Below are 26,872 nucleotides of genomic sequence, written 5' to 3'. Positions count from 1 at the left end.
GTTGGTTTCTCACAGTTGACTGGTAGATCCACATCTGCTGGTTCAATGGCTGGGGGACTTGGGGGTGATGGTCGATTCAAGAGATCTTCAAAGTGTTGGGCCCACCTGTTCAACTGCTCCTCTAGAGTGTGAATAGTGTTCCCCTGCTTATCTTTTACTGGTCTTTCTGGTTTGCTGAATTTTCCAGAGAGTCGCTTGGTGGTGTCATACAGCTGTTTCATGTTGCCACTATACGCTGCCTGCTCTGCTTCAGCTGCCAGTCCTTCCACATAGTCTATCTTATCCTTGCGAATGCTCTTCTTCACTTCCCTGTTTGCTTCTGCATATTCTCCTTGAGCCTTGGCCTTTGCTGCTCTTGTCCTGCTGTTATTGACTGTCGCCTTCTTCTTCTGTCTATCTTGTATCTTAGTCAAGGTCTCTGGCGTGATCCACTCTTTCTGTTGCGGTTTGTTTGGTCCCACTACTTGTTGACATGAGGATCGTAGCGTCTCTTTCACCTTCTGCCACCTGTTAGATACACTGTCTTCTTCTTCCAAGAGTTCCTGAAGCACTTCAAACCGGTTTTTCAACGTCAGACTAAACTGTTCTTTTGTCTTGGGGTCTTTTAGAAGCCTGATGTTGTACTTGACTCTCCGGTCTGACGCGTCTGTCTGGTTCCTCTTTAGCTTCAGCTTTAGGCTTGCCACTAATAGGTGGTGGTCTGATGCCACGTCTGCGCCTCTTTTCACTCTGACGTCCTGCAGGGATCTTCTGAATTTCTTGTTAATGCAGACATGGTCTATTTAGTTAGAGTATCGAATTATTAGTAGTGTTTATGTAAACTGGCCAACTCCATGCATATGTATACAACATTGCCAGTTTACATACACACACACATACACACACACATACACACAAACATACACACACATACACACACACACATACACACACACACACATACACACGCACACACCCCGCGGGTTAGGGGGAGTCCCATATTGGTTGGGACGAGAAAGAATTTACCCGATGCTACCCAGCATGTCGTAAGAGGCGACTAACGGTTCTGTTTCTCCTTTTACCCTTGTTAAGTGTTTCTTGTATAGAATATAGTCAATGTTTGTAAAGATTTTAGTCAAGCAGTATGTAAGAAATGTTAAGTCCTTTGTACTAGAAACTTGCATTCTCCCAGTAAGGTCATATATCAAGCCCCTGGAGCAATTTTTTTATTAATGCTTTTGTGAACAAGAAACAATTAACAAGTGGCTCTATCCCATCTCCCCCCTTTCCCCTATCCCATCTCCCCCCCTTTCCCCGTCGCGATATAACCTTGAATGGTTGAAAACGACGTTAAACACCAAATAAAGAAAGAAAGAAAGAAATGATTATCACCATTATGCACATCGTCTTCATCTGTACCCTGTGTCATTCGTCGTCGTCGTCATCATGGAAGACTCAAATGTGGTAACGTGAGAAAGTGAAGTATGCATGTGTGTGCGAGTAAAGGCCAGTTAGATAATTGATTTTGTGTATGACCAAAATTGACAGTTGAATAGTTTGCGTGTTGACATTAGATGTATTGTGTAGTATTTGGATGCAAAGGACGAAAGTAAATTGTTAAACTGTTTTTCCCTTCTTGATTATTGTTATGAGTGAGGTCGAACCTGGAATAGAGAGTATGAGTAATTTGTGAGTACATCATACGTAAATTTACAAAGCCCATTCGTAACAATCAGCATGAAACAAAAAGTGGTCCATATTAGGAGCCCTTCCCCTACCATTCATGCGTTGCAAAAACGTAAACATTGCCATTCAAATTTGCCTTTATTTGCAAACATGTTTCACGGAATCGCAGTACATGTTTACACCGTAATGCTACACGACATTCGCGCCATGCAAATAGCTGCGATATCTCTATAATTTACAACATGCAAGAAAAATGAATTGAATCTCTCCAAAGCTCTGTGCAGTTGAAAATAGACATCAAAGAAAAAGTTATACATGTATTCACCTCTGACGGATAGGGATATAAATCATGCTGCTTCAAGAATAACATAACATGAGTTCATATCAATATTTTCCCATCTTTTTCTCAATTGGCGCAGTAGCCCAGTGGTTAGGACATCAGACACGATCGAAGTCTCGAGGTCGTGAGTTCGAATCCTCGCCGGGGCGTTTATTTTTTTCTCCTTGATCTCTCTTGAAGATAAAATATGATCAGTCTTGAGACAGCAAACCGGATGTTATCTCTGGAAAATTCAAACGTTGACTGAAGCTCTGAAGGTCATACACGCCGTATAGGTGGGGTTTCGGGTAGCGTTTGCTGTACAGAATTCTGTACATGATTTTCATCCCTTTTTCAACCTCGTAGCCACGGAAAGTCATAAATAGACCACAGCTTTAAGTTCAGCTCAATTCCGTTCAGTTCCGTTCTATATGTTCTGCGCGAACTTAGAATCCGGTTTCATTCTAGAATGGACCGGGTCCAGGTTGGAATTCTAACCCTGCGCAAGTACAGGGGTGCCATTCTAGAATGAAACCCTTGTTGCTGGTCCATTCTAGAATCGGCCGTGCGCAAGGTTGGAATTTGGGTCCAAGTTGGAATAGTCATTTCAGTTAGACTATCACACAGCCAAAGCCACAAATGTGGATTTTCTGTTTGTTTTTGTTTTTTGTGTGTTTGGTTGGGGTTTTTTTCCGAGTTTTTTACACTTTACTCAAAGACATCGTGAATTGGGATTGTGATGTTCTGAAAGTGATTACGATTTTGAGAGACACTCAGCACTGATCGCTACGAACGGAAATTTTCGGACTGACAGTGTTTTGCCGATCTCGCTTGTAACTTTTAATCTTATTCATATCATGAAGTTGGTCTTCTGAATTGTGAAGATATAATGTCAACTTTTTTTTAAACCTGTGACAAAAGCTCTATAACTCACTCTGTCCTTCTGTTGGTCTGTCTGTCGGTTAGTCGGTCTGACCGTCTGTCTGTCTGTCTGTCAAAAAAATTGTCAAAAAACCGGACATTTCCGAGAGGGAGACAGCGCTGACATTGCAAGCGGCCGCAACCGGCTCTCATCACAAAAACAACTGCCCTGCAAACATTACCGCCCTGGTAGTCCCCCTTGCTATGGTCTGCCTTTGTTTATTGCGTACTCAGGAGTGTCAACTTTCTTGACATGACATGACATCGCAAGATCGCCAAAGGATTTTTTCAGGGGTAGACAAATCAGCCCCATTTTATCAAAGGGAAGGTGCAGGTGGAGATAATTCAAGGGAAGACAACTCTGTCTTACCTACAAACATTACGGCCCCCTTTATTCAAGGGTTTCATTCTAGAATGGCACCCCTGTACTTGCGCAGGGTTAGAATTCCAACCTGGACCCGGTCCATTCTAGAATGAAACCGGATTCTAAGTTCGCGCAGAACATATATGGCCAAGAATCTGTCATGGCGTCGAAAGAAGGAAAGAGCCCGCTTGAATTATTTGGCAGGCTCCTGCTTCTAATAAACTTTTTTTGCAAAGAACATTTTTGTGTTGGATGAAAGAGGATGAATGGACGAACGTTTTGGTATAACATGGTGGCAAATTTATGCCGTAAGCAATGAATAACGGACTTGTGATTCCAACCTTACCTAGTCATTCTGGAGAAAAAAGCGTTACGCGATTTTGGGTGCTTTCAGTTTTGTAAGAACTGTACTCCGAACACGTGCGCGACCGGTATATCCTTCATACAAACCAGACAGGAAATGAATGCAGTGTTTAATGAGACCAAAAATGAGCTCGACGGAGCTGCCAACTTCGTTCATTTCGCTTGGAAAAGTGATGCGAGATGTACGTTATTATCCTTGTGTAAATTCGGTATCGGTCAGTCAAACGGTCGTACAGTCCGCTGTAAATGTAAGATGGCCGCCAAAGATCGATTTCGAGGTTCACACAGTCTACTAAGTCTAAAATAATATTAAAAAAATTGCTTGCAATGCATGCTTTGTCTGTGATTCGTGAAAATCGACACGATTTGTTGATTTTGTGTAAAGAAAAATTACTTATAACCAAAATAAAACGTTCTCGTTTTGCCGAGATGTTGTGACAAGCGTGACCTAACTAGTCTCCCTTGGTCATTTGCATATGATCTATCAATGACAACAGGACTTTCACACCTACGTGCGAGATGGACGAGCCCAGCCCCACGGGTAAAGTGTGCATGGTCGTCATCCAAATAGTAACGTACATCACTTTTGAGAATGAAACTGCTATAAATCGAGTGATTTCTTACGAAACATGATAAAAACAATGTTTGAAAGGAAAAAGTATTCGTACCTGAATGATTCAGTCGAAAATCGAATGTTGTTGAATTTTTTTTGGGGGGGGTGGTGGTTTTGTGTAGGTGTTAGTGGTGCTTGGTTACCCATAGGTCTGTGACATTCTTAGTTTATATGATCAAAGCTCATTGGCAATTGCAAATATTCTTAGGGAGGTAGGTTAGTCATGCTATCTAATTTTTACATTTAGTCAAGTTTTGACTAAATGTTTTAACATAGAGGGGGAATCGAAAAGAGGGTCGTGGTGTATGTGTGTGTGTGTGTGTGTGTGTGTGTGTGTGTGTCTGTGTGTGTGTGCGTGCGTGCGTGTAGAGCGATTCAGACCAAACTACTGGACCGATCTTTATGACATTTTACATGAGAGTTCCTTGGATTGATATCCCCGAAAAAATTTTCCGTTTTTTTGGATAAATGTCTTTGATGACGTCATATCCGGCTGTTCGTGAAAGTTGAGGCGGCACTGTCACGCTCTCATTTTTCAACCAAATTGGTTGAAATTTTGGTCAAGTAGTCTTCGACGAAGCTCGGACTTCGGTATTGCATTTCAGCGTGGTGGCTTAAAAATTAATTAATGACTTTGGTCATTAAAAATCTGAAAATTGTAAAAAAAAATAAAAAATTATAAAACGATCCAAATTTACGTTTATCTTATTCTCCATCATTTTCTGATTCCAAAAACATATAAATATGTTATATTTGGATTAAAAACAAGCTCTGAAAATTAAAAATATAAAAATTATTATCAAAATTAAATTTTCGAAATCAATTTAAAAACACTTTCATCTTATTCCTTGTCGGTTCCTGATTCCAAAAACATATAGATATGATATGTTTCGATTAAAACACGCTCAGAAAGTTAAAACGAAGAGAGGTATAGAAAAGCGTGCTATCTTTCTCAGCGCAACTACTAAACCGCTCTTCTTGTCAAATTCACTGCCTTTGCCACGAGCATGAGCGGTGGACTGACGATGCTACGAGTATACGGTCTTGCTGAAAAATTGCATTGCGTTCAGTTTCATTCTGTAAGTTCGACAGCTACTTGACTAAATGTTGTATTTTCGCCTTACGCGACTTGTTATTATTATTATTATTATTATTATCATGAGAGCTTATATAGCGCGAACCACAATTAACCGTTGCTCTCCGCGCTTTACATATTAATTTCTGCCGTTTGAAATTGATTGTTTTTACAGACAAACAGACATTTTTTACACACAATATATAACGCATTCACATCGGCCAGTAAACCTCAAGCCATTACGGCGAATATTTACTTTTCGCGGCCTATTATTCCAAGTCAAACGGGTATTTGGTGGACATTTTTTATCTATGCCTATACAATTTTGCCAGGAAAGACCCTTTTGTCAATCATGGGATCTTTAACGTGCACACCCCAATGTAGTGTACACGAAGGGACCTCGGTTTTTCGTCTCATCCGAAAGACTAGCACTTGAACCCACCACCTAGGTTAGGAAAGGGGGGAGAAAATTGCTAACGCCCTGACCCAGGTTCGAACTCGCAACCTCTCGCTTCCGAGCGCAAGTGCGTTACCACTCGACCACCCAGTCCATTTCAGGCTGTTTTGTTTTCCTCAGGCAAAATGTAATTAAAACTAATGAAAAAAATGTGTTTCAATTTGCATCCGGCAGTTAGGGTTAATTATCTTGCGTTTGGGGATGTGACTTTTTTTTTTTAGATGAGATATTATATTTGGTTTGGGGTTGTGGCTCCATTTTATCTGTGGGCAGGTATTTAAGTGTATAAAAGACATTACAATTCCAGGCAAGTGTTTCGTTACAATGGAACTTGGAAGAAAAGTGTTGTTCGGCAGTACAGTAAAACCTGTCTCTAAAGGACACCCTTGGGGTATGGTAATGGTGTCCCTATTAGACAGGTGTCCTTTCTTCACAGGTGGAGGGGCTGGGGCAATATTTTACAAAGAACACGTAAAATGTACAAGACACTTTTTGTCAATTCTGGAGTATGTATTTATTTTTCAACACAAAACACAAGGTAAAAACTTAAATAAAATTAATAAAATAAAATAACTTAAATAAAATTACCAGATCATTGTACGAGGCACAGATTGAGGGCGGTGACAGGAATAGAGAGAGAGAGAGAGAGAGAGAGAGAGAGAGAGAGAGAGAGAGAGAGAGAGAGAGACTGACTGACTGACTATTAGGGTTTAACGTCCTCTTAGACCAACTGGTCTATATTGGGACAGGTATTGGTAATACGCTGAAGATATGGTGTGATACTTTGATTCGAACAAGCCCGCTGTGGCTGTCTCCTTCGACACACCAGCATTGGGTTTGTCTCGTTGAAATGTTGATGCTTGCATATGTTTTTTTTAGTGTGTGTGTGTGCGTGCGTGTGTGTGTGTGTGTGTGTGTGTGTGTGTGTGTGTGTGTGTGTGTGTGTGTGTGTGTGTGTGTGTGACTTAGAAAAGGGACAGGAATGACTGATGCACAGACACTTTGTTGGGATTTCCTGGTTTTGTCATTAACATCCTCGTCCTAAGCGCGTAAGCCACGATGCTAGCTCAAAAAGCCTAACGTCATGCTATTATCACTCACTGCTCTTACAAACGAACACACACAAACCTATGAATAAAGTAGATCTTACGGGATTTAACGTTTTTTTAACTGCCAAAATTTTACTTTTTATTCTTGTTGAAATTCACAACATTTCATAAAGATCGGTGAAAAATTAGAAAATAACGGTTTATAACTGACAAAAGCTTGGTTTTCTTCTGAAAAGTACGTATTGAAACTCAGTTATGGACAACGGACCTACTCACAAAATTTCATAAAGATTGGTGAAAAAACGGGATTTAACGGTTTTTTAACTGCCAAAAATCAACTTTTTATTCTTGTTGAAATTCAGTTAGGGACAACCAACCTAACCACAACATTTCATAAAGATCGGTGAAAAATTAGAAAATAACGGTTTATAAAGTTTTTTTTAACTGCCAATAATTAACTTTTTCTTCTTGAAAAGTTTGTATTGGAGATCAGTTAGGGACAATGGATCACTGTGCCAATGTTGGTGTAAATCCGACGATTAGGGACCAAGAAACAAGGAGCAGAGTGTTTTTTGGCGGTTAAACTGTCATTTTAACAGTTTAATGATTTGGTGAAATTTCTTCCACCACAATACTATACAATGTTTTATCTACCCATTATTGCAAGAACCCCAAAATCAAATTTTTTGGGAAAAATCGCTTTCACCCATGCTAGAACCTCCCCTTAAGTGCTCAAGACACTATACTGACCCCCCCCCCCCCCCCCCCCCAGGTGGCCCATACCAATAAAAACAGTTTTATTCTGCTAAAAACCACATCTCCTTTCTTACCCACAACAACATTAATAAGATAAAGCAAGTCTAAAAAATGGTGTTTGTGTAACACTTTTTGGACACACTGACAGATTCCTGAAAAAACGGGATTTAACGTTTTTTTAACTGCCAAAATTTTACTTTTTATTCTTGTTGAAATTCACAACATTTCATAAAGATTGGTGAAAAATTAGAAAATAACGGTTTATAACTGACAAAAGCTTGGTTTTCTTCTGAAAAGTACGTATTGAAACTCAGTTATGGACAACGGACCTACTCACAAAATTTCATAAAGATTGGTGAAAAAACGGGATTTAACGGTTTTTTAACTGCCAAAAATCAACTTTTTATTCTTGTTGAAATTCAGTTAGGGACAACCAACCTAACCACAACATTTCATAAAGATCGGTGAAAAATTAGAAAATAACGGTTTATAACGGGTTTTTAACTGCCCCAGGTGGCCCATACCAATAAAAACAGTTTTATTCTGCTAAAAACCACATCTCCTTTCTTACCCACAACAACATTAATAAGATAAAGCAAGTCTAAAAAAATGGTGTTTGTGTAACACTTTTTGGACACACTGACAGATTCCTGGCCATATATACTCTCCCAAGTTGTATGCCGGCATAATTATGCGTCTGACTATCCTACCGTGTCCTTGTTTCGTTTCAATATTACTGTGTTGTCCAATGAAACTTGCTGAAAGTTTTGAATTCCCTCGTCTGAGTATCCTGCCGTGTCCTTGTTTCGTTTCGATTCTGTGTTTTCCAAGGAAACTTGTTAACAGTTTTGAATTCCCTCGTTTGAGTATCCTGCCGTGTCCTTGTTTCGTTTCGATAGTACTGTGTTGTCCAATGAAACTTGCTGAAAGTTTTGAATTCCCTCGTCTGAGTATCCTGCCGTGTCCTTGTTTCGTTTCGATTCTGTGTTTTTCAAGGAAACTTGCTAACAGTTTTGAATTCCCTCGTCTGTATTGATGGGAATAAAGGGAGCAAAACTAAAAAGAGAAACACTCACAACCCGATGTCAGATCCAGGCCAGACAGCACTATGAAGAAAAGCGTAAAATCAATACTGGAAAGTAGGCAGGTTGAAACTTTTTCAACGTCTAGATATTTCACGAATGACTGAATAGACCAGACAAAAGGGGGATGGTCGGAGTGGGGAGGAAGAGAGGAAGTAACACTGTGAGCGAGACAGTGAAGGGTTTGGGGGAGGTAGGAAATTGGGGGGTACGTGGGGGGGGGGGGGGGGGGGGAGACGAGAGAGAGAGAGAGAGAGAAAAGAGAGAGGGTGAAGAGAGAGCTAGAGAGAGGTGTATAATTATGTGTGTGCACGTGCGTGCTTGTGTGTGCGTGCATGTGTGCGTATGCGTGTGTGTGTGTGTAGCCTTTATGTGTGTGTGTTTGTGTGTGTGTGTGTGTGTGTGTGTGTGTGTGTGTGTGTGTGCGTACGCGCGCATGTGTGTATATATGTGTGTGAGTGTGTGCGTGTGTGTATGTGTGTGTATGTGTGCGTGTGTGTGTGTGTGTGTGTGTCATATTCTGTTAAACTGATTGACTTTTGTTCGTGTTGCGAATGACGTCATAACCTGACTGTCTGGCATGCATTTGCTTATTTATTTCTGTTTTGAGAGTTTGGTTTCGGAGACGTAGACACCACCAAGCCGAAAGTTTGTTGTTGCTTTCATATTTATAAATGTAGGCAGGGGCGGACGAGGGGGGGGGGCACAGGGGGCACGTGCCCCCCCCCCCCGAAAAAAAAAAGAAAAAAAAAAGAAGAAGAAAAAAAAAAGATTTTGCAATGCTGATTCTATGACCATTTCTAAGTTCAGATGGCACCAGATGGCACCATTTTGCTTCGTTGGGCAAAATTTTTTTTCCAAGGGGGCATGCCCCCGGACCCCCCTAGCAAATTCGGGCGCTTCGCGCCCATCACATTTCACTTTCGATTCAAAGTGCCCCCCCCCCCTTACAAAGCAACTGATCCGCCCCTGGTAGGCCTATGTTAGTTTCATAAATATGTTGAAATAAATAAAACATTGTTTAAATCTCTACGCACGTGTACACACACACACCTACACACACACACACACACACACACACACGCACGCACGCACGCACACACACAGTTAAACCCTCCCAAAACCCCTTAACCACCACCATCCTCTCCATTAGTTTACCCCTGCGACCCGCCCCCTCCCCCCACCCTACTCACATCCACCACCCCCACCTAACACACGCACACACACACACATATGCACGCACACACACGCACATACACACACACATACACACACACACATACACACACACACACACATATACACACAGACATACACACACACAAACACACACACATACACATACACATACACACATACATACACACACATACACACATACATACACACACACATACACACGCACACCCCCCGTGGGTTAGGGGGAGTCCCATATTGGTTGGGACAGAAAGAATTTACCTGATGCTACCCAGCATGTCGTAAGAGGCGACTAACGGTTCTGTTTCTCCTTTTACCCTTGTTAAGTGTTTCTTGTATAGAATATAGTCAATGTTTGTAAAGATTTTAGTCAAGCAGTATGTAAGAAATGTTAAGTCCTTTGTACTGGAAACTTGCATTCTCCCAGTAAGGTACTATTGTACTACGTTGCAAGCCCCTGGAGCAATTTTTTGATTAGTGCTTTTGTGAACAAGAAACAATTAACAAGTGGCTCTATCCCATCTCCCCCCTTTCCCCTATCCCATCTCCCCCCTTTCCCCGTCGCGATATAACCTTGAATGGTTGAAAACGACGTTAAACACCAAATAAAGAAAGAAACATACACACGCACACACACACACATACACACACACATACACACACACATATACACACACACACATACACACATACACACACACACACGCATACACGCACACACACACACACACACATTCCTCCTCCAACCCCCCACCACCACCACCACCCTCCGTTTTATTCTGTCGTACATGTCTCCAACAGTTTATCCCCACAGTGTATCAGCTATAATGCCCAACGGCTATAATTATTTGAGCAATCTGCTGGTTCAGTCCAGGGGGCATTCGGACAGTGTCCAGTACGCATCAGGTATCGGACACGGCACTTCAAAGCTAAGGCGGCCTGCACCGCTTTCTCCCATAGCAATTAGCAGCATGATCATTAACACGCACTCATCATTCATTTCTTAAAGGTGCAGTTCGCCTCGTGTAAGGCCAAGAAAAAAATTCAATGTTTCCGATTCCTTTGACCGACCTTTTTTTTCCCTCTCGATTCTGGACATTGTTTGGACCCTACTCACAACTTTGGTTTGACTTTGTCTTGGAATGTGTTCAATATGTGTTCAAGGTACACTGGCACACACACACACACACACACACACACACACACACACACACACACACACACCACACGGCACACACACCGTACACACACACACACACTACACACACACACACACACAGACACTGACACCCACCACACACAGTCAGAAACAGATACACACACACACATACACTGACACACACACACACACACAAACACACACACACAGACACACACACACACACACTGATACACACTGACTCACACAAGCATACGATTCCGGAAGAGAAAAAAAAAATAGTACACTGGTAGGCTTACCACCATGAAGAGCTGTTCACGACACAAGCTATAATTATTTTCCATCGTAACTTTTCCGTGGGCAAAAGTAAGCCCACACTTGTTTCTCGTTAGCACCGGTTCATGCTTGCACCGAGAAACGCTAATAACACTCAGTGACACAAGAGTTTATTACAACGACCCACAAAGCTAACGCGGAACCCCACAAAGCGCGTGCACATCTCGCAGCAGTCAACGACGGAGCGCGAGACTTGGGTCGTAAATCCCGAGCTGTGCGTTTTTTGTTTGGCGCACGGAGAGAGCGTCTAAACGGCGAGAGAATGTCTTAATTACTACTATCTGGCAGCTAAAAATAGCTGCCTATTACCGCCGCTCTTTCAATCAGGATGGTATTTTTAGTAACAACTGGCAGGGGGTGGGGGGGCTGGTGGGGTGGAGGGTGTAATGGAGAGGGTGGAGGGGGTTTACGCAAAAGTACATGAGAATTTGGGGTTTCTGCCCGGAGATGGAGTGTGTGTGTGTGTGTGTGTGTGTGTGTGTACACTACATTGGGGTGTGCGCGTTAAAGATCCCACCGGCGATTGACAAAAGGGTCTTGCCTGGCAAAATGGTATAGGCATAGATAAAAAATGTCCACCAAAATACCCGTGTGACTTGGAATAATAGGCCGTGAAAAGTAGGATATGCGCCGAAATGGCTGCGATCTGCTGTGTAAAAAAAAAATCATCTCACACGGCATAAATAAAATCCCTGCGCCTTGAATATGTGCGCGATATAAATTGCGTAAAATAAAAAAAAAATTAAAAAAATTGATTGACTGATTGTGTGTGTGTGTCTGTGTGTGTGTGTGTGTGTGTCTGTGTCTGTGTCTGTGCCGTGTCTGTGTCTGTGTCTGTGCCTGTGCTGTGTGTGTGTGTGTGTCTGTGTCTGTGTCTGTGCCGTGTCTGTGTCTGTGTCTGTGTGTGTGTGTGTGTGCGCATTAATGGGTGATTGTTTATTTTTCTTGTGTCTTTTTCTTCAAGTGCTGATTATTGCATTCTTCGTTTGACGTGCTCATAAAGACAACATTTAACTTTGATCGGATTGTTCTTCAATTCATCTGATTCTTCTGTCTTTAGTTTTGATAGAATTTTACTTACCTGGCCAGCTTCTTAGTGGGCTACATTTCGTTTCTTTTTGCGTTTTCCAAACGTGAAACAGACGGGAGAGGACCGAGTGACCGACAGACAGGCAAATACTTGACCGTTCAAAATGGAAAAGGGCGGACAGACGGTGTACTCCCGGTTGGCCGTATCTCGTTTGGCCGTATCTCGTTTGGCCGTATCTCGTTTGATCGTGTGCATTCATTGGAAGGGACTCGCAGTCTCGTTTGACCGTATTTGCTCATGTTTGGTTGTTTTTCATTTGCACACACACACATACACACACACTGACACAGATACACACACACACACACACACACACACACACACACACACACACACACACACACACACACACAAAGATGTCCGACCAATTGCACCTACCTTCTTCACCAGGACAGACAGGGGAAGGGAAACACTGAGTGATACGCCGCTCAGTGACAGATAAATCGGCGGAGGGGTTGGGTGGGGGGAGAGGGAGGGACCGGACAGAAGGATAGAGAGGGACAGACGAACCGACATACAGACAGACCACCGGGCCAAAATTCATCTCTGACGCAATAGACAGATACAGACACCACCACCCAACCACTGACCTTCATCACACCACGCCCCCTCTTCCTCTCCACACACACACGCTCGCACACACACACACACACACACATACAGACACACACACACACACACACACACGCACACACACACACACACACACATACTTTTCTTCCTGACGCCGTACCCCCCACCAACACCAAACCTGCAAAAGCACCTCTCCCCCTCACCTTCTCCCCCCTCCTACCCCCCCTCCCTGCCCCCACTCACACACACACACGACGACACGAGGTCAGCGTAAAAGTGGTGCAAAAACGAAGGTTGGCATTCGGACAGCACGTGGTGCACGGCAGCTAATGATCAATCTATCTTGACAGGCTGATTGCTTGCACGCCGCTAAACCCACAGGCGCTGCACCTTGTTTGTTAAAGGCCCACTCCGCTTCACAGGCATAGCGCTGCACCGTATTTTTTATAGGCCCACTCCGCTTCACAGGCATAGCGCTGCACCGTATTTATTAAAGGCCCACTCCGCTTCACAGGCATAGTGCTGCACCGTATTTATTAAAGGCCCACTCCGCTTCACAGGCATAGCGCTGCACCGTATGTTTTAAAGGCCTACTCCGCTTCACAGGCATAGCGCTGCACCGTATTTATTAAAGGCCTACTCCGCTTCACAGGCATAGCGCTGCACCGTATTTATTAAAGGCCCACTCCGGTTCACAGGCGCTGCACCGTATTTATTAAAGGCCCACTCCGCTTCACAGGCATAGCGCTGCACCGTATTTATTAAAGGCCCACTCCGCTTCACAGGCATAGCGCTGCACCGTATTTATTATAGGCCCACTCCGCTTCACAGGCATAGCGCTGCACCGTATTTATTAAAGGCCCACTCCGCTTCACAGGCATAGCGCTGCACCGTATTTGTTATAGGCCCACTCCGCTTCACAGGCATAGCGCTGCACCGTATTTGTTAAAGGCCCACTCCGCTTCACAGGCATAGCGCTGCACCTTATTTATTAAAGGCCCACTCCGCTTCACAGGCATAGCGCTGCACCGTATTTGTTATAGGCCCACTCCGCTTCACAGGCATAGCGCTGCACCGTATTTATTATAGGCCCACTCCGCTTCACAGGCATAGCGCTGCACCGTATTTGTTAAAGGCCCACTCCGCTTCACAGGCATAGCGCTGCACCGTATTTATTAAAGGCCCACTCCGCTTCACAGGCATAGCGCTGTACCGTATTTATTATAGGCCCACTCCGCTTCACAGGCATAGCGCTGCACCGTATTTGTTAAAGGCCCACTCCGCTTCACAGGCATAGCGCTGCACCGTATTTGTTATAGGCCCACTCCGCTTCACAGGCATAGCGCTGCACCGTATTTGTTAAAGGCCCAGTCCGCCTCCCTTTGGGCCGGGACGGACACGGGTCAACCTTTATGTGCAGACCCAGAGACGGAAGCCATGTCCCACCCCCGTGTCACCACAATGGCACGTAAAAGACCTCGGTCATTTTGCCATAAGCGCAGATGGCTGATACCACCTAAACACGCATACACTTGTGTATCTCATCAAAAGCTGTAAGGGCGTAAAAAACTCAAATTATCATATAACCCATGGCACGTCCTTTAAGAGGCGAAATATTTAGCCTGTAGGACAGTAAGCATTCTCTCTTTCCCGTAAACCATCAGTTTTTGATCACAGACACTACCAGGCTTTTACATACAGTACAAACACCCTTTCGTTTGATCGCCTATCGCCAGGCAACACATTACGTGCTCTCCTTAGAGGGCGAGCATTTTTCCAAGAATTTATTTTGCGTTGACGTATAGGTATGGATCGGAGGCCTCATTATGGCGCTGGACCTAACAGGCTTACACAATCTAGAGAATAAATCAATCAATCAATCAATATGAGGCTTATATCGCGCGTATTCCGTGGGTACAGTTCTAAGCGCAGGGATTTTTTGTGTGTGTTTTTTTGTGCAATTTATATCACGCACATATTCAAGGCGCAGGGATTTATTTATGCCGTGTGAGATGGAATTTTTTTTACACAATACATCACGCATTCACATCGGCCAGCAGATCGCAGCCATTTCGGCGCATATCCTACTTTTCCCGGCCTATTATTCCAAGTCACACTGGTATTTTGGTGGACATTTTTATCTATGCCTATACCATTTTGCCAGGAAAGACCCTTTTGTCAATCGTGGGATCTTTAACGTGCACACCCCACGTGACAACCTTCAAGACAAACATTGTTAAAACGCACAAGAATTATTTTATCATCAAGACAAAGACAGAACTATTCGAAGTTTTGAAAGTAGGGAACCCGGATGTAGGTCGAGGTGGGTGAATGAGGTGACTGGTGCGCGTAAGATGCAGCTCTTTTCATTTGACGACGGGGACGTAGGCTACCGAAAATCATGCAACTTTTCCCTTTTTGCGATGCTAGTCGACTGAGATTTCGAACATTTGATGCTTTTTACATTTAGTCAAGTTTTGACTAAATGTTTTAACATAGAGGGGGAATCGAGACGAGGGTCGTCCGTCGCGATATAACCTTCGTGGTTGAAAACGACGTTAAACACCAAATAAAGAAACGAGGGTCGTGGTGTGTGTGTGTGTGTGTGTGTGTGTGTGTGTGTGTGTGTGTGTGTGTATGTGTGTGTATGTGTGTGTGTGTGTGTGTGTGTGTGTGTGTGTCTGTGCGTGTGTGTGTGTAGAGCGATTCAGAGTAAACTACTGGACCGATCTTTATGAAATGTTACATGAAAGTTCCTGAGCCATATCAAGTTTTGACTAAATATTTTAACATCGAGGGGGAATCGAAACGAGGGTCGTGGTGTATGTGCGTGTGTGCGTGTGTGCGCGTGTGTGTGTGTGTGTCTGTGTGTGTGTGTAGAGCGATTCAGACTAAACTACTGGACCGATCTTTATGAAATTTGACATGAGAGTTCCTGGGTATGAAATCCCCGAACATTGTTTTCATTTTTTTGATAAATGTCTTTGATGACGTCATATCCGGCTTTTCGTGAAAGTTGAGGCGGCACTGTCACGCCCTCATTTTTCAACCAAATTGGTTGAAATTTTGGTCAAGTAATCTTCGACGAAGCCCGGACTTCGGTATTGCATTTCAGCTTGGTGGCTTAAAAATTAATTAATGACTTTGGTCATTAAAAATCTGAAAATTGTAAAAAAAAATAAAAGTTTATAAAACGATCCATATTTACGTTTATCTTATTCTCCATCATTTGCTGATTCCAAAAACATATAAATATGTTATATTCGGATTAAAAACAAGCTCTGAAAATTAAATATATAAAAATTATTATTAAAATTAAATTGTCCAAATCAATTTAAAAACACTTTCATCTTCTTCCTTGTCGGTTCCTGATTCCAAAAACATATAGATATGATATGTTTGGATTAAAAACACGCTCAGAAAGTTAAAACAAAGAGAGGTACAGAAAAGCGTGCTATCCTTCTTAGCGCAACTACTACCCCGCTCTTCTTGTCAATTTCACTGCCTTTGCCATGAGCGGTGGACTGACGATGCTACGAGTATACGGTCTTGCTGAAAAATGGCATTGCGTTCAGTTTCATTCTGTGAGTTCGACAGCTACTTGACTAAATATTGTATTTTCGCCTTACGCGACTTGTTTTTTAATCAAATTGTGTGTGTGTGTGTGTAGTTTTCCAAAGTGAGGCGAAACAACAGGACGCTGCATGCTGACCCATTAAGACCTGTTGTCATCATTTTCACAACTTTTCATTCATAACAAGCTAGGTAACAAAAAACAATGTTCTTATGTGACAAATCCAAGTTGCCAATGGTCACAAGCTTCAGGTGAGACGTGGATTGTCAAAGTAAAAGCCAACAAGGCTGTTTGTTTGATGTGTGGAACCATCGCGGTTTTGGATTCGTGTCAGTTTCCGAGAAGAACGTCATTCTCAAAGACCAATCAATGTTGGAAATTACAGCGACGACTCGTGGTCATTTTGCAATTAAGCTATGCAATCACACATTGCACAACGAAAAGGCTGAAACACTTTTTAAAAAAATGTTAAAGTGCTAAAAAATGACTGACCTCACAAATAATTATGATGGCAGCTCTGTGCAATTTTAGACTGGGAGAAAATAAGGCGACCTAAAGTTTACGTTTGACGTCACATTTTCAATTATGACACGATGGATTGAACTTCTGACGCGTTTTGGGGGCCTGACTTGCATTTCTACAAATTCATCTCCCTGTGGGCGGTGATTGTGCGTACTGTTGCACTACCAAAATGATGACAAAAACGATATTTGGTGACTTGTTATCAGACCAGAATTATCAAGTTGTTGTTGGTCCTCGGGGAGCATAACGCCTTTTGTTACATCTTTATCAACCTCGGTCTTTGGCCTTGGTCGATAAAGATCAGTAAAACAAAGCCGGTGTAACACGAGAAAATTACTACCACGAGATTTTTACTCTGGAGTAAACATTTCGTGCGAAAAAGTTACTCCCTTTACGAAAAAAGCACTCCCCCATTGCACGAGAAAATTACTCCCCAAGACAGGTGAGTTCCGAGAAAACATGTCGTGCAAAAATGTTACTCCCCTGACGAATAAATAACGAATAAATTACTTCACCCCAACACGAGCAATTTAACTTCCCATGCCAGGTGTACGAAGTTTTTACTCCCTTGTCCCCTGTTAGTCTTGGTGGTGGAAGGGGTGGAAGGAGGGTAGCGCGACATTCGTGTGCGCGAGATCACTTATTGGCATTATCCCTTCGCCCGCATCCCATTTTTTCGTACGAGATTTTGACTGGAAGTAAAAAAAATGGGGAATAAAAATGTCGTGGAGGGAGTAATTTTTCGTGCCTTGGGGAGTTCTTTTCTCGTACGAAAGGTGTACTCGGAGTAAGAACTTCGTACGAAATATTTACTCCGGAGTAAATGTTTCGTGGAGTAAAAATTTCGTGGAGTAAAAATTTCGTGTTACACCGGGACGATATGATCCCTTCGGACCAACAAAAAAGCTTGTCTGCCAACAAGCCACCAAACAACATCTTATATTATCGCAGCGATCAACTAACTCTACAGTGTATAAATCCAAAAACAAAGAGACTGCCTACGTTCCAAAATTCAGAATAAAAAAATAAGAAAGGTAAGTTGTTGGAACTGACGTTTGTTATTGACAACACAGGTTTGTGAATGTAACGTATTGTTTTGTCAATAACATACATTCCTACAACCTACCTTTCTTGGGTTTTTTTCATTCTACAGTGTATGTTATGCAATAGGTGCTCGACATGATACCCTTTGCTTCCAAATATATTTCAGACACAGCAACCAAGATGGCGGGAGCGAAAACTTTGTTGACATGCGCAGTCGGGAGTTCCCATACTATCGTGATGATATGCGGTTTAAAGGAGACAACTGCATGAAGAGGTTTAAAGGCGCGGCAAGTTATCTCATCAAAACCGTCGTTTTTACATTTAGTAAAGTTATGACTAAATGTTTTAACATAGAGGGGGAATCGAGACGAGGGTCGTGGTGTGTGTACATGTGTGTGTGTGTGTGTGCTGTGTGTGTGTGTGTGTGTGTGTGTGTGCCGTGTGTGTGTGTGTATGTGCGTGTGCGTGCGTTCGTGCGTGTGTGTGTGTGAATTGTGTGTGTTTGTGTGTGTGTGTGTGTGTGTAGAGCGATTCAAACTAAACTACTGGACCGATCTTTATGAAATTTGACATGAGAGTTCCTGGGAATAATATCCCCGGACGTTTTTTGTTTTTTTCCGATAAATACCTTTGATGACGTCATATCCGGCTTTTTGTCAAAGTTGAGGCGGCACTGTCACACCCTCATTTTTTTAATCAAATTGATTAAAATTTGGCAAAGCAATCTTCGACGAAGGCTGGACTTTGGTATTGCATTTCAGCTTGGTGGCTTAAAAAATAATGAATGAATGTGGTCATTAAAAATCGGAAACTTCTCATTAAATTTTTCTTTTTTTAAAACGATCCAAAACAATTTCATCTTATTCTTCGTCATTTTCTGATTCCAAAAACATATACATATGTTATATTTGGATTACAAACAAGCTCTAAAAATTATAAATATGAAAATTATGATTAAAATTAATTGTCCGAAACTGATCGATTTAGAAACGATTTCATCTTATTCCTTGTCGGTCCCTGATTCAAAAAACATATAGATATGATAAGTTTGGATTAAAAACAAACTCAGTACACTAAAAAAGAATAGAGATACAGAAAAGCGTGTTATCCTGCTCAGCGGGAACATTACCGCACTATTCTGGCTTGCCGATTTCACTGCCTTTGCCACGAGCGGTGGACTGACGATGCTACGAGTATGCGGTCTTGGTGAAAAAATGCAGTGCGTTCAATTTCATTCTGTGACTTCGACAGCTTGACTACATGTTGTTATTTCGCCTTACGCGACTTGTTTTAGATTCAACTCCTTTCCTTTTCCCTGACGCTATAACTATCGTGTGCCTGTAAAGTCTCCACACACAAAAATAGCCGCGACCAAAAACGGTTCCCTCTTTCCCTGGAACGTCTCACCCCCCACCCCCCCTCCTTTTCTTTTCTGTTCTTTTTGTGCAGTCCCTGTGTGCATTGCAATAATCCAATGCGAGCGATTCAAGTTGACAGTTTAATGAGAGTTTGCGCTATTTTTGCTCATTCCTTTTTTGAACCAATCCTGAATTTTTGTGCGTCTCGCTCGTCCATTTTTTTCTGCAAAAATGTCTTTCGGGTTTGCTCTCTCTCTCTCTCTCTCTCTCTCTCTCTCTCTCTCTCTCTCTCTCTCTCTCTCTCTCTCTCTCTCTCTCTCTCTCTCTCTGTCTCTGTCTCTCTCTCTGTCTCTGTCTCTCTCTGTTGTTTATATGCGTGCGGATGTGTTAGTGTGAATGTAAAGGGCACGTTGTAAGATTAGGCCCTTGGCTCAAAATGTTTAGGGGAGGGTGGGGCAGGTAGGGTCAGGGGCAGGTTGGGTCACCTTGAATAACTCTCACAATTGAAAAGATATTCCCGTTTCGTTTCCGATCTATGTTTTTGAATGTCCCAGTGCGTCCCTATCGCCAATTTGTTTGAATGGTAGTGATGTGCAAGTATGGATCCGGTGGTTTCACCATGAAATTTGACAGTAAGTGACTTTTTTGACTCTCATACTTTTTGTTCTATACGTGGATTAACAGGGTGCTCATGGATGATATCTTTAGTATACACACCTGATTCATTTTAGAAGTGAATTGTGCTGTTTAAATTCGTATTTAAATTGAATCGAAACGTAACAGACCGATTTCTTTGTGCACCCTGTGCGGGGCAGGTAGGGTATGGGCAGGTTGGGTCAGTGACTCGACCTGCCCCGTCATTACCCAACCTGCCCCTTCTTTACATATAGAGAATACTACATGGCTTGCTGTGTCGTACCAGATTTACACGGGTTTTTTTAATTTAATATTGAACTGCGAGCGAAAGCCATGTAGTATTCTGTTTATCCTACATATTTTACTCACGTGTATTTAACTGAAAATGTCCTGCAGTCGAGGCATTGTAAAAGCTGGTTGGCCTTGAGACCTGGGTCAATGATCGGTACTTGCAATCTGAACACAGCTGCCTGTCCAGACACTGACCTTCTTACCCGGGGTCAATGACCGAGTTTTTATATGAGAGGAAAGTCTCTGAAGGATTGGTCAGCGCAGAATAAGATAAGAGAGGGGTTGAAGTGAATAGCGCAAAGAGGGGGGTAGTAGCTATTTTGACTGCTGATGCAATCGCCAGCGGCTCGTGGCACTGGAGGGGTGGTGACACGGTCAAGTGAGGCGGAGAGGGGTAGCTGTCTAGCCACTGTGTCTGGCCTTGATTGGTGGTAGTCCTGAGTCCTTCTCAAAGTGGGGGGGGGGGGGGGGGATGAGTGGGCAGTAGAGAAGTGACAGACGACTTTGTGCTTCAGCGAAATTTGAACCCGCACGGCGGGCGATTTCAGCAGAATTTCGAACCCGCCCGACGCGATTTGAACCCGCCGGGGGCGATCGGGCGACCGCCAATATTCAGCCCTGTAAGCAGTGGAAAAACAGGTCCCTGCCAGACTTGCTTGACATGACCTCATTTACATGATATACACACGTGTGATTTGAACGATTATTATCTCACGAGTGTCTCTCTCACGTATGTAGGATAAATTTGTTATTGCATGAAATATGAATCATAGGTGAATTTGTTTGTATGTACGCGCGCGATTGTGTGTTGATGGGTGCGTGTATTTCATGTGTATGAGTTATAAATATTGTTTGTGTTACAGAATGACAGGTTTTGTTTATTGCAACAGCAACGGCACCATTTGTATTCAACCCTGACCTCTTATTTCAGTTATGTTTTTAATAACAACACGCACAGACATGCGAAGTTATGTTATTTTCCATTGATGTTTTTTAATATTATTTTTTGCTTCGTGTTTGTTTTTGGTAAGTTGTTACTATTGGCAATTTTCTTGTTCTTCTTTGTTTGGTTGGTTGTTTTCATATCTCAATTATATACACGGGTTAATTGTGGTATCGTTCAGCTAGTCAATTTATTAATTTACCTTTATTTTGGCAGGATAATAGCTGTTTTTCTCAAGTTGACCCAACCTTCCCCACAGGGGTACCCAACCTGCCCCGTGGTGGGGCAGGTTGGGTATTTTTGGTGACCTTTTTATTTATCGTTTATCTCTCATGATTAGAACGATTTATTTTCGAATGTTGAATTATTGTATTGCAAAAGGATTAAAGTTTTCTTAAAAAGTTGTTTGAAATGTTTTCACTGGTTAATCTTTGAATGAGAGTGAAAAAGGATTTTTTTGACCCTACCTGCCCCACCCTCCCCTACCCTTTATGTCAATAAAATGTTCTAAGTCTAAGTCTCTCTCTTCTCTCTCTCTCTCTCTCTCTCTCTCTCTCTCTCTCTCTCTCTCTCTCTCATCATTCTCGTGTACCTAAGCAGAACCTTTGAAAACATGAAAAGAACCACCCTCTTTCGCGTGCACACACATAATATGCACGCACCGATTCCTTTTCGTCTTCTATATCATGTTTTATTTGACCTCTGTATACATGTTTTCCCATTGCATATTGTTTGTTTCTTTGTTCGTGGCCTCATATTACTTGTATAACGTTCTATTTGATCATATTTTTGATTTGCATTTACATGCGCGTATGTGTGTGTCTCTGACAGGGATTAATTGTGCCTTTGTGTGTACGTGTGAGTATGTGTGTGTGTGTGTGTGTGTGTGTGTACATACGTGTGAGTGTGTGTGTGGGTGTGTGTACATATGTGCGAGTATGTGTGTGGGTGTGTGTGTGTGTGTGTATATACGTAAGTGTGTGTGTGTAATTGTGAGTGTGTGTGTTTGTTGGAGTGTGTATGTGTGTTTACTATTTTTTGTGTAATGGTTGCAACCTCGAACTGTTCTGCATTTTGTATGCTGCTTGCATTTAGAATTGTTATTCTTCTCTGTATTTTTCTCTGTGTGCATTACATGGGTTTGTTTTGTGTGTGGGGGTAGGTAGTAGGACAAGGCAAAAGTAAATTGTAAGGGGCTTATTGTCCGTCAGGTCTTAATTGCCTATATTGGACATAATTGGTTTATACGATTCGAGTTTTACGCCCTCACGGCTTTTTCATGTTTGCGTGTTTAGGTGGTATCAGCCATCTACACTTATGGTAGAATGACCAAGATCTTTAACGTGCCATTGTGGTGACACGGGGGTGGGAGATGGATACCGTCTCTGGGTCTGCACATAAAGTTGACCCGTGTCCGTCCCGGCCCGGATTCGAACCAGCGACCTCTCGATCACAAGTCCAGTGCTCTACCACCTGAGCTACCCGGGCCCCCAGGACAAGGCATTGTGCCTTAAACCTTTTATCCTCCTTAAAGGATCCATGTTGGGTCAGGCTTTTACAGGAGATAAGACCATCCCTCCACTTGGTCACATACCAACAATGAACAGCCTGGTTTTTTGGTTATAAAGATCTAATTTTGTAAAGGGCACTGGTGCCTTTTCCAGAAATTAATTCATCAAATCAATCCAACACACCACATCAAGCAGTCACGGTGCTGATTTTTAGTGTGTGACCAAACGGAAGGACGTGAGGGGTACTGTTTTCACAAGGCCGAGTGGGTCTTTAAATACCGTTCGTTCATTTTCTCATTCTCGGCTAAAACATGAACATCTATGGAAATCAACAAAACGGTGTACAAGAAAGGAAGACACCTTGGCACACACAAAGCCTTTATGGTTGTTTGTTTTTTTTAATTTAGTTTTATTTTGTCAAAATATTATAATAAAAAAATGGCTTTTCATAGAACTTATGCACGGAAAAAATGTGTTTTTAAAGGTCGTATACAGCAACAACAAAGTTTTTGTGATAGATGTTAAACCAAAACAATACTGTTGTTTATTTTATTTTTATCATAGAATTTTACAACCAAACAAGAAGGGCAAAGCCCATACGACTCACATGCTTGACCTTGACCCAAGGTCAAGGTCATCCAAGGTCATGCAACACAAAGCTGTTAATTCAAGACATAGGAAGTACAATGGTGCTTATTGGCTCTTTCTACCATGAGATATGGTCACTTTTAGTGGTTCACTACCTTATTTTGGTCACATTTCATAAGGGTCAAAGTGACCTTGACCTTGATCATATGAGACCAAATGTGTCTCATGATGAAAGCATAACATGTGCCCCACATAATTTTTAAGTTTGAAACAGTTATCTTCCATAGTTCAGGGTCAAGGTCACTTCAAAATATGTATACAATCCAACTTTGAAGAGCTCCTGTGACCTTGACCTTGAAGCAAGGTAAACCAAACTGGTATCAAAAGATGGGGCTTACTTTGCCCTATATATCATATATAGGTGAGGTATTCAATCTCAAAAACTTCAGAGAAAATGGGAAAAATGTGAAAAATAGCTTTTTTTAGACAACATTTATGGCCCCTGCAACCTTGACCTTGAAGCAAGGTCAAGATGCTATGTATGTTTTTTGGGGCCTTGTCATCATACACCATCTTGCCAAATTTGGTACTGATAGACTGAATAGTGTCCAAGAAATATCCAACGTTAAAGTTTTCCGGACGGACGGACGGACGACTCGGGTGAGTACATAGACTCACTTTTGCTTCGCATGTGAGTCAAAAATGAATTTTCATAGATTTTACACAAACCAAATATTTTTTTGTAAAGATTGTACACCAACATTTTTTTTTAAAAACAGGTGTTCATAGATATACAATATATTTCAAAATTATGTTTTTGGTTTTTGAATTTTTTCTTTATAGATATTACACAAATAAAGGTTTTAATAGATTTTATTTCAAAATGCATTATAATCTTTTTTTCAACAATGAGCAAAAAAATATATAGCTTGTAAAGACTTTGATTATAGCTGCACACACACAAATCACAGCAGAACGTTCTGCATATTCTGAGGTCTGATTATGTACGGTACTGTTGAACCACCACCTGAGGGACCAATCAAAAGTGGCCGTGTCTTTTGTCTTGTATCTTCGGAACGAGTTTTTGAACAATTTGTCAGATAAGTGTATTTTCTGTACATGTACAGGGTGACCCAAAAAAAAAGAGTACCCAAACAAAACGTCATAAATTGAACAAAAATAAAGCAATCTTCATAAAATTTATTTACACACACAAGTAGCCTCTGCGCGATTTGCACAGAAAATTTTAGCGTTCTAGCTTGTCTTTCAGGAAAGTTATGCTCATTCTACAGAACATGCTCCAAATGGCCTCCGCGCCGCTGCAGGCAAACTTGAACTCGCCGTGCAAAGTTATCAATCACCCGCACACACTCCTGTTGCGAGATTCCGCGAATGGTTGTTGTGATGGCTCTCTTGAGTTCTGTGATTGTCTGTGGGTTGTTCCTGTAGACGTTGTCTTTCAGGAACCCCCAAAGATAGAAATCTGGGGGATTTAAATCCGGGGGAGGCCATTTGGAGCATGTTCTGTAGAATGAGCATAACTTTCCTGAAAGACAAGCTAGAACGCTAAAATTTTCTGTGCAAATCATGCAGAGGCTACTTGTGTGTGTAAATACATTTTATGAAGATTGCTTTATTTTTGTTGAATTTATGACGTTTTGTTTGGGTACTCTTTTTTTGGGGTCACCCTGTATTATAAGTGGGTTTCTGTCTGTCCTGTTGAAAGATCGTTGGGTCGAAGATCAGTATTGTGTTGACATAAATGAAACTTTCAATCACATGTACCTTTCTTGTTTTTATTATTCTTTTGAGAGTGGTCTTTGTGTGCAAATGTTCGCAAGGGCATCTTTCTTTCTTTATTTGGTGTTTAACGTCGTTTTCAACCACGAAGGTTATATCGCGACGAGGGAAAGGGGGGAGATGGGATAGGGGAAAGGGGGGAGATGGGATAGAGCCACTTGTTAAGTGTTTCTTGTTCACAAAAGCACTAATCAAAAAATTGCTCCAGGGGCTTGCAACGTAGTACAATGTATTACCTTACTGGGAGAATGCAAGTTTCCAGTACAAAGGACTAAACATTTCTTACATACTGCTTGACTAAAATCTTTACAAACATTGACTATATTCTATACAAGAACCACTTAACAAGGGTAAAAGGAGAAACAGAATCCGTTAGTCGCCTCTTACGACATGCGGGGTGCAGAGAAATAAGGATGTGGAAAAGAAGACTTTTGGTAAGTGAAATAAAGGTGATGGATCCAGTCAGGTAGAAATAAGACAACAAGAAAAGAATTGGAAAACTGCAGGGAATAGTAGGGAGAGTTTTCTTGGAAGGAAATATAGGTGAAAGGACTGGTAAGGCAGAAATAAGACAAAAGAAGAGAAGTCGCAAGGGCAGGTTCCACTGTAGCGTTCAAATGCTCCCATGGGGTCGCCTTCACGCCGCGGGAGTGTTTCCACAGAGCTACCCCACCCCTTTACTTCTCTTCTTTTGTCTTATTTCTGCCTTACCAGTCCTTTCACCTATATTTCCTTCCAAGAAAACTCTCCCTACTATTCCCTGCAGATTTCCAATTCTTTTCTTGTCTTATTTCTATCTGACTGGATCCATCACCTTTATTTCACTTACCAAAAGTCTTCTTTTCCACATCCTTATTTCTCTGCACCCAGCATGTCGTAAGAGGCGACTAACGGATTATGTTTCTCCTTTTACCCTTGTTTAGTGGTTCTTGTATAGAATATAGTCAATGTTTGTAAAGATTTTAGTCAAGTAGTATGTAAGAAATGTTTAGTCCTTTGTACTGGAAACTTGCATTCTCCCAGTAAGGTCATATATTGTACTACGTTGCAAGCCCCTGGAGCAATTTTTTGATAAGTGCTTTTGTGAACAAGAAACACTTAACAAGTGGCTCTATCCCATCTCCCCCCTTTCCCCTATCCCATCTCCCCCCTTTCCCTCGTCGCGATATAACCTTCGTGGTTGAAAACGACGTTAAACACCAAATAAAGAAAGAAAGAAAGAAAGACTGTAGTTTTTCAAAAGGAAACCAAGAACACAGTGAGACTTACTGTCAAGAATTGTGAAATATTAATCAAAATGTCCGCATAAGAAAAAGGAAAAAATACATGCTAATAAAAAAGATGACATATGTACATGCATGTATGTAAAATCTACATCGGATCACGTCTGGTAATAGGAAGGTTTGCGCCAGTTATCTCTCTGAGGTTTTGGGTGCGTGCCCCTTACGGGGGCAAAAAACATCGAGGTCACAAGCAGGGTCAAGGGGAAGGTCGGCTGGGCGGACAGGAGTATGACGGCTTACTAGTGCCCAAAACCTGGTGTTACCCATTATCACGTGATAATTACTAATTAACGTTGTCAGTTA

The 26,872-nt window shown here is 42.1% G+C and overlaps 1 long non-coding RNA gene across 2 annotated transcripts in view; it reads right to left on the bottom strand.

Annotated features, from left to right (window-relative positions):
- Positions 1-23,445: 23,445 nt before the first annotated feature.
- The window catches only part of LOC138979652 (uncharacterized), a 58,006-nt gene continuing 54,579 nt past the window's right edge, over positions 23,446-26,872 (bottom strand). For both annotated transcript variants that reach the window (XR_011460075.1, XR_011460076.1), the window contains exon 2: positions 23,446-26,458. This is a non-coding gene — a long non-coding RNA (uncharacterized lncRNA). The remainder of the gene's footprint in view (positions 26,459-26,872) is intronic.

This window comes from Littorina saxatilis, linkage group LG11, assembly GCF_037325665.1.
Source record: "Littorina saxatilis isolate snail1 linkage group LG11, US_GU_Lsax_2.0, whole genome shotgun sequence".
NCBI classification, from domain to species: domain Eukaryota; kingdom Metazoa; phylum Mollusca; class Gastropoda; order Littorinimorpha; family Littorinidae; genus Littorina; species Littorina saxatilis.
This window is presented reverse-complemented; position numbering and strand designations above follow the sequence as displayed.